Source organism: Ixodes scapularis, unplaced genomic scaffold (genome assembly GCF_016920785.2).
Source record: "Ixodes scapularis isolate PalLabHiFi unplaced genomic scaffold, ASM1692078v2 PGA_scaffold7__128_contigs__length_106722199, whole genome shotgun sequence".
Lineage (NCBI taxonomy): Eukaryota > Metazoa > Arthropoda > Arachnida > Ixodida > Ixodidae > Ixodes > Ixodes scapularis.
In genome coordinates, this window is record NW_024609882.1 from 100,966,790 (window position 1) to 100,974,528 (window position 7,739).

Sequence of the window (7,739 nt, forward strand, 5' to 3'; positions counted from 1 at the left end):
CACGCGGGAAAAGTTCGGCTTGAGCCTCGCAGTCGGGCAACTTGGCTTGGGAGCCGCCAGGGTGCCCACAACCTTGATGAGGTTGTAGTGTTTTCAAGCGATTTCGACGAGCGCTTGCGACGACTAAGAGCTTTTCTCCAAGCCATACAGACCGCCCGACTCACCTTCAAGCCGTCAAAGTGCCAGGTCGCCAATGACGAAATTCTAGGCCACGTGGTTAGTAACGAAGGCGTTCGGCAAAACCAAAGGAAGACTTACGCCATCGCGGCATTTCCACCACCGACAGACATGAGATGAAGGCTGTGCGAAGATTCTTTGGACTATGTGCCTACTACCGGAGCTTCGTTCGGGATTTCGCAAAGGTTTGCTAACTTCTCAGAAACCTCACGAAAGTCGTCGAGAAGTTCGAATGGGTTAAGGAGCAGCAGCCGGCATTCGACGAGCTGAAGCAAACTCGAGGCACCTCCTCTTCTTAGACACCATGATCAGGACGGGAAAACCAATATTCACACACACGCTAGTAAGGCAGGTTTTGGAGCGGTTCTGGTTCAACTGCAAGAGGGCAGTCAGCGAGACATCGCCGACGCAAGACGGACATTGTCAAGGCGGAAAAAAGTTACTCCACGACTGAAAAAGAATGCCTTGTAGTCGTCTGGGAAATCCCGGAGCTTCGCCCGCACATGTACGCACATGTACGGAAGCCCATTTCATGTAGTCACAGACCACCACTCACACTGCTGGCTTCCGAACCTGAAAGACCCTTCAGGACGCCTAGCTCGGTGGAGTTTCCGACTACAAGTGTTCAACATGGCTAAGGTCATGCGGTACAGGCCGCAAGCACAGCGACGCCGACTACCTGTTCAGAGCCCCTCTCGAGACAACTTGCGGCAGCAGCGACGGCAATGACGTCGAGCTGTTTCTAGGTGCAGTGAACACCGTCGACATTGCACAACATCAACGAGGCGGCCCTTAGCTGCGCACACTAATCGAGCACCTGGAAGTGCGCGAAAGTACCTTTCCACTTGTTTTCTCACGAACACTCGCGACCTTCGCCAGTCGACAATGTGTACTCTACATGAAGAACTTCGGGGAAACAAATTTTCTTGGAAGCTGGTGATCTCGACGGATCTTCGAGGGGAGATCTTTCAAGCATGCCATGACGACCCGACATCCGGACACCTTAGTTACAGCGAGAAGCTGGCACGTATTCGTGAAGAGTATCACAGGCCCAAGCTCCCGAAAACCGTCCACCTCACCACCCGATCATGCAATGAATGCCAGCGACGGAAGAAACCACCGACGAAGCCGGTAGTTCTCTTGCAGCGAATTCCTCCGCCAACTGCACCATTTCAGCAGATAGGAAGGGCTCTACTCGATCCTTTTACGCAGTCGACCCTGGTAAACTGCTGGATAATCGTAGCCACTGATTATCTAACACGATGAGCCGAGACAAAAGCCCTTCCTTCACACTTCTGTGGACGTCGCCAAGTTCTTCGTCGAGTCCGTCGTCCTTCAACAAGGCGCTCCCCAAGTCCTCATTACAGATTGGGAGTCATCATTCATGGCGCAGCTCAGCAAAGAGACACCTCGTCTAAGCCACACCGGTCACTGTCGTACAACGGCATACCATCCGCAGGCGAATGGACTGAAGGAGCGCCTCAAGAAGACCATTGTCAGCATGATCACTATGTATGTCAACGTTGAGCAAAGGCCATGCCATGTAGTATTGCCGTACGTCATGTTTGCCTATAAACGCTGGAGTTCAAGAGACGACCGCAATGACACCATCCCAGCATTTGCTTGGCAAAGAGGAGAAAACGACGTAATGCAATGCTGCCTTACGACCCAGCAGATGATGGGACCGACGTCGTCCAGTTGATAACCTAACTAGCAGAGGAGGTACGCCAGCTCGCGCGACTGCGGATCTATGACCAACAATGTGTTGACGCGGGACGGTACAGCTTTGGGCGCCGCGTCGCCCACTCTCAGCCCGAAAATAGCGTGTGGGTATGGACACCCTTTCGCCTCCGTGGTCTCAGCGAGAAACTGTTAAAACGATAGTTCGGACCGTAAAAGGTGCTTTGTCGGCTCCTGAACTATGAAGTGATGCCGGGCTAACGATGCTAGCAGCCTTCAGGGAAACCTCGGTACAGGCCGCCAATAGTCCTGGTGACGTCATGATGACGTAAAGTATGTTAATAACGTACTCTGACCATTAGGACGGGTACAGCCGTTAACATCCATGTTACATTGGGGCGCTCTTCCTTCGCTCAGACGTAGGGTTCTTGTTTTTGCCGCCTCAAAACATAGCGTTAAAATCAACACTGCCGCCGGGTGCCCCCGCCGGCTGTGGCGACCGTGGCAACGGCGCAACCAGCGCAACGGTCGCCAACATCCGATGTGCGTGGTCGTCTGATCAAAGTGTTCTGCGGAAAAAGTGGTCTTCGATCGATCCGCATTAATCTGACTTCGAAAGTTCCACCGCTCTCGAAATAGGGTGCCTTGGCGCTACTGCGCTGTGACAGGGTGCGGAAACTCCAGGAAGTCGAAAGTCTTCTCGCTCTTTCTATTCCCAAAAGAATTCCAAAGCGTGAGATAAAGTTTCGTCTTTCGTATTGCTCTTTCCAAGCCCATTTCGTGTGGTGCAATTCTGGTTGCGATTTTCAGCCTCGTGCGGCAGAAACCCCGTGAACGCAGCTCTTAATTTGCCACCCACGTTTGCTTTCGTTTTGTTTTCTTATGGAGGAGCAAAATGCACCTGAAATTCGCAAGCAGATCGAATCGTACCACGTGCTAAGCGCAAATGACAACGCAGGCATTTTTATGCTCTCTCAGTTCTCACAGACCCTTGCCTTATTTTCGTGGCCAAGCTTGAAGAGGGCTTTTTTGGCGTGCATTCCAAATCTGGTACACAAGGATGATGTGATGAACAATCTTCGTGCTTTCATTTCAGAACAGTCGGAAGACCTCTGTTGAACAATCTAAAAGCCTAATGTTAAAAGGTTTGCAGCTGCTCGGAAAGCACAGAAACTGTGAAGCGGGTTACCTATCAGCTGAGTACAAAAAAAAAATTGTCTCTGCAGAAAACACTTTAAATTTCTGCTGATCAAAACTGTGGTGGTGCAATATATTTTACAAATGTCTATTTCCATAATTGTGCCATTACGTGTTTCTTGTGCGATCCATTTTGTTTTGCTCAATTTTATTACCTGTATATATCTTATATTTTAGAGAGAGAGGTATGTTTATTTACAGGAAAGCAAAGAGGTCAACCTGCTTGTGAGTGCTGGTTTGCTACTTTGCGTGAAAAGGAAGAGAGCAGAGAGACAGCAGACAGAATAGAGAAGTAAAGAAAGTGTGAGATCACATATCCACTCGTATCCCCCCTCCCCCACACACATCCCACACACATACTAAAACACATATATACGCACTCACAGATTGGCGAAAAATAAATAGCCACACGTAAATTAAAAAGAGTGATGTCAGTTCACAGCTCTTGGTCCAGGCGGGTGTCCTTTAAGAACCGGAGTAAAGCGTTGGTTGCTTTGGATTCTTTCGCTACTGAAGTCCAGGGTCCTAATATATGGCCGAGCTCCATGTCCTGATCATGTATCTTCAAGGATTGTTTTAGTATTTTCCTTTGGGAACTATATAGTGAACAATGGCAGAGTACATGTTTAATGTCGTGTGTTGTTGAGCATGCTGTACAATGCGGTGAATCTACTTGGCCGATCATATGAAGATATTTTCTAGTAAAAGCCACATTCAAGCGTATTCGATGCAGCACAGTTTCTGTTCGTCGTTTTATATTTCCCGGCATTCGGAACTTTAATTCCGGGTCAATATGTTTCAAGTGCGCATAATAGTAGCATGCATCTGTCCATAGTCTGAATGATATTTCTCTCCCAATTTTTCGGACTATATCATTTGCATCTGTCCGTGACAGTGGAATTGCACAGGTATTATCAGCTTCGTGGGCGTCCCTAGCAGCTTTGTCAGCACAAATGTTGCCGGGTATGCCACTATGCCCCGGTACCCACTGTAAGACAATTTCATGTCCCTGACACCTCACATCATGGAACTTCTGCATTATGTCATAAATCAGTTGAGCATTTACGTTATTCTTTCTTTTATGCATGAGTGCGCTGAGAGCGGACTTAGAGTCTACAAATATTGTCCAGTTTTGGGGGTTTTGGGTGCTGATGTAGGCAGCAGCTGCCCGGATAGCCGCAAGTTCAGCTGCTGTCGAGGATGTAATATGGCTCAGTTTCGTTTTGATTGTCGTGCTAGTTGACGGAATATAGGCTCCAATGGATGATGATATAAAGTTAGTTGACCCGTCCGTATATATGTGTCGCGATGAGAGATAGGCATGATGTATATACTCAAGTGTTAGCTGCATCATAACAGGTGTTGGGGTTGCTGCTTTTTGCGTAACACCGGGGATGTTCAATTTAATGTCGATAGGACTGCACGTCCACGGTGCTTGCTGCGGAGTTTTAGCTAATTCAAAAGTATTTGGAATATACCCATGGAGTTGCGAGATGACCTTCGAAAAGCGAGCAGAGGGTTTAACCTCCGCAATATTCGCCAGATGATGTGCTTGGCTGCGCGCTTTGTGTCGTAGGTGAACTCGAATAGTTTCTTGGGTTCTGAGGATACCGGGCGAAATTGCTCTAGCTTCAACAAGAGTTCCAATGTTTGATGTACATTTTGGTAGTCCTAGGCAAACTTTTAGAGCCTGTGCTTGAACACTTTCCAGGTCTTTCATTGACGACTTGGAGATACCATGCATGACTGAAATACTGTAGCGTAATAGTCCGACAAACAGAGCGTTGTAAAGGGTCAAAAGTGCTCTTACCGAACATCCCCATCTCGTTCCACTTATCATTTTAATAATTTGTGTGAAGGACTTCAGTTTTTGCTTTATGCGCCTGATGTGTGGGGACCATGACAAAGATCGATGTAGGGTCACTCCTAAGATTGTATGTTCTTTGACGTATTCAATTGGTGTCCCCTCTATTAGAATGGGATATCTCCTTGTATCCTTTCTCGTGAAGGCGATAGCAGCGGATTTGGCTGGGGAGATTTGCATTCCATGTGAATGGAGGTATTTTACAGTTATATTGATTGCTTTTTGTATACGTGCTCTGTTTATATATAACGATCTGCTAGAGACCCAGAAGCAAATATCATCGGCGTAAAAAGATGTATGCACATTTTTCGGAAGCAGTTTGACAAGATGAATTAGAGATATGTTGAAAAGAGTGGGACTCAGGACACCTCCCTGGGGTACTCCTCTTGTAACTTCATAGAGATCGGTGTCTCCATCTTCAGTGGAAATAAAGATGTGTCTACCTTTCAGGTAACCGGAGACCCACGTACATAGTCTTGTACTTAGACCGATCCTTCTCATATCTGTAAGGATGGCGTTATGATCCACAGAATCAAAGGCAGCTTTTATATCAATAAAGACGGCAGTTTTCAATTTGCTCGCGTGTGCTTGTTCAATGGTGGATACTAGGTCTAAAACATTGTCAACACTGTTCCTTCCTCGGCGGAATCCTGACATGCATGTAGGAAGTATCTTTCTGTTTTCGAGGTCCCAATCGAGTCGTGACAGTATCATTTTTTTCATGACTTTCCCGACACAGCTCGATAAAGCGATGGGTCGATATGAACTAATCTCCAAAGGGGTCTTGGCTGGCTTAAGTATGGGAATCACTCGTGAAGTCTTCCACTCTTTTGGTATTCTACCAGATTCCCACGAAGCGTTATAGACATCGAGTAAGAATGTTGTAGCCGCGCTACCAAGATGTGCTAATGCAGAATAGCGGACACCATCTGGACCAGCGGATGAGTTCTTGTTTGTTGAAGAGAGTGCCTCTTTCAGTTCTATTAAAGTAAATGGAGCGTCGATGACATCGTTTTGCACTGATGCAGTGTTATGACTAGCTATAGGGATAGCCAAGTATGATATTGAGGAGTCGCGAGTAATCTGCAAGCAATAATCTTTTGCTACTTCCTTTTGTGTAACTTGCCGATGTAGTGCGATCGAACGAAATGGGTAAGTTTGCTGCGGCCTGGAACCTAAACTTCGCGTCATATGCCATATTTGCGTTACAGGCTTCCTGGGATCCAGTCTAGCACTGTTCGATCTCCATCGTTTCATTGAAAGCTTATCGAGATGGCGTTGCACCTTTCTTTGCGCTTGTCTGGACTTTCTTATATCTTCTCTATTTTTAGTTTTTCTTGCCCTTCGTTCGGCTCGTCGACGGATGGCTCGAAGTCGTTCGTACTCCTCATCTACAGCTATTCGGCTGATCTGCATTCTTAAAGATTTTGTAGCATCCGATGTTGTTTTCTCAATAATATTCGAAAAATCTTCAATTGTGGTTATCTCCTGGCATGCTATTTCAACTTTTTCGCTGAACATATTCCAGTTAGTATATGTAAGGAGTTTTTTACGGCGACTGTTATTTAGTCCGGGTATCAATGTGTAAGTCGGAAAGTGATCACTGCCATGAGTTTCGATGTCTACAAACCAGCGAGGTGGGGGCGAAATGGAAGACGATGCCAGCGTGATATCTAAGCAGCTGCTAAGTGTTGCACCTTTAATAAATGTTGGACTTCCGTCATTCACTACAGTTAGGTTGTGTTGGTGAGCAATGTTTAAAATATTTTTTCCTCGTACTGTGGTTTTTACCCCTCCCCATAAAGGATGGTGGGCGTTAAAATCCCCAGTCAAAATATGTCGAGACGGGGTTGACTTAATTAGCTCGTCTAGAATGTCTTTGTCGAATCTGGCTCTTGGTTCAATATATGCAGCTATTACTGTTAGAACCGTAGTGTCCTTGCTAATTGTTGCTGCCACGTATTCATTGGTAGGATGGGGATTTACATCGTGTACCACATATGTGAGGTCTTTACGTATCGCCAGTAAAAGCCTGCTGGGACTTCTTCCACGACTTGAGTGGAATACTTCATAACCGGACAAGCGTAATGTTCGAGTAACACGTGATTCCGATATTGCTATTACGGGGAATTGATATTTGAAGGTTAATTGACGAAAGTCTGAAAGACGGTTCCGGAGGCCTCGAGCATTCCACTGAAAAATGAATGAGTTGTTACGGACCTTCTCTACCTGCACCAGGAGCTGATCAGAGGAAGAGCGATGTCTATGATTGTGATTGTAGCTTGTGCCAGTGGAGAATCAAGGGAAACAAGAAGATTACGAATCAGCGTTGCTATCGTGTGTAGTGCATTTCCCAGGCTCTGTGATTTTGGTGCTTCACTCGATCTTAAAAGCGGTGGGGCCTTACACTCGTTATGGAGCTGCTTTGGAACCCACTGGAGCTTCTTCGATTGGCTGACGCTTTCTTGGTGTTGGCCGTGTGAAGATCCAGGTGACGTTTGAACAGGATTTGTCCCGTCAGTTGAGTGGCTTGGCAGAGGTGGGAAGTCTGCATCTGTCGCTGGGGGTACCACAACAACTTGCGATGTTTTCTCGATTTTGTTACTTTGGCGGTGATGACTTCTCCGCTCAGGATCTTGATGTCTGGGGCCAGATGGCTTCACCACAGATCGGGCAGCTGTGTAGTTGACGTTGTTTTCGCTGCAGTAGGCTGATATCTTCTTTTCTGTCTTGTAGAAGGTGCATTGGCGTGATGTCGATTCGTGGTTCTTTTTGCAGTTGATGCACTGCGGTTCTTTTGCTTCGCAGGCACTGCGTTGGT

The 7,739-nt window shown here is 46.8% G+C and overlaps 1 pseudogene; it reads right to left on the reverse strand.

Annotated features, from left to right (window-relative positions):
- Positions 1-3,409: 3,409 nt before the first annotated feature.
- LOC121833273 lies at positions 3,410-4,024 on the reverse strand (annotated as a pseudogene).
- Between the last annotated feature and the right edge of the window lie 3,715 nt (positions 4,025-7,739).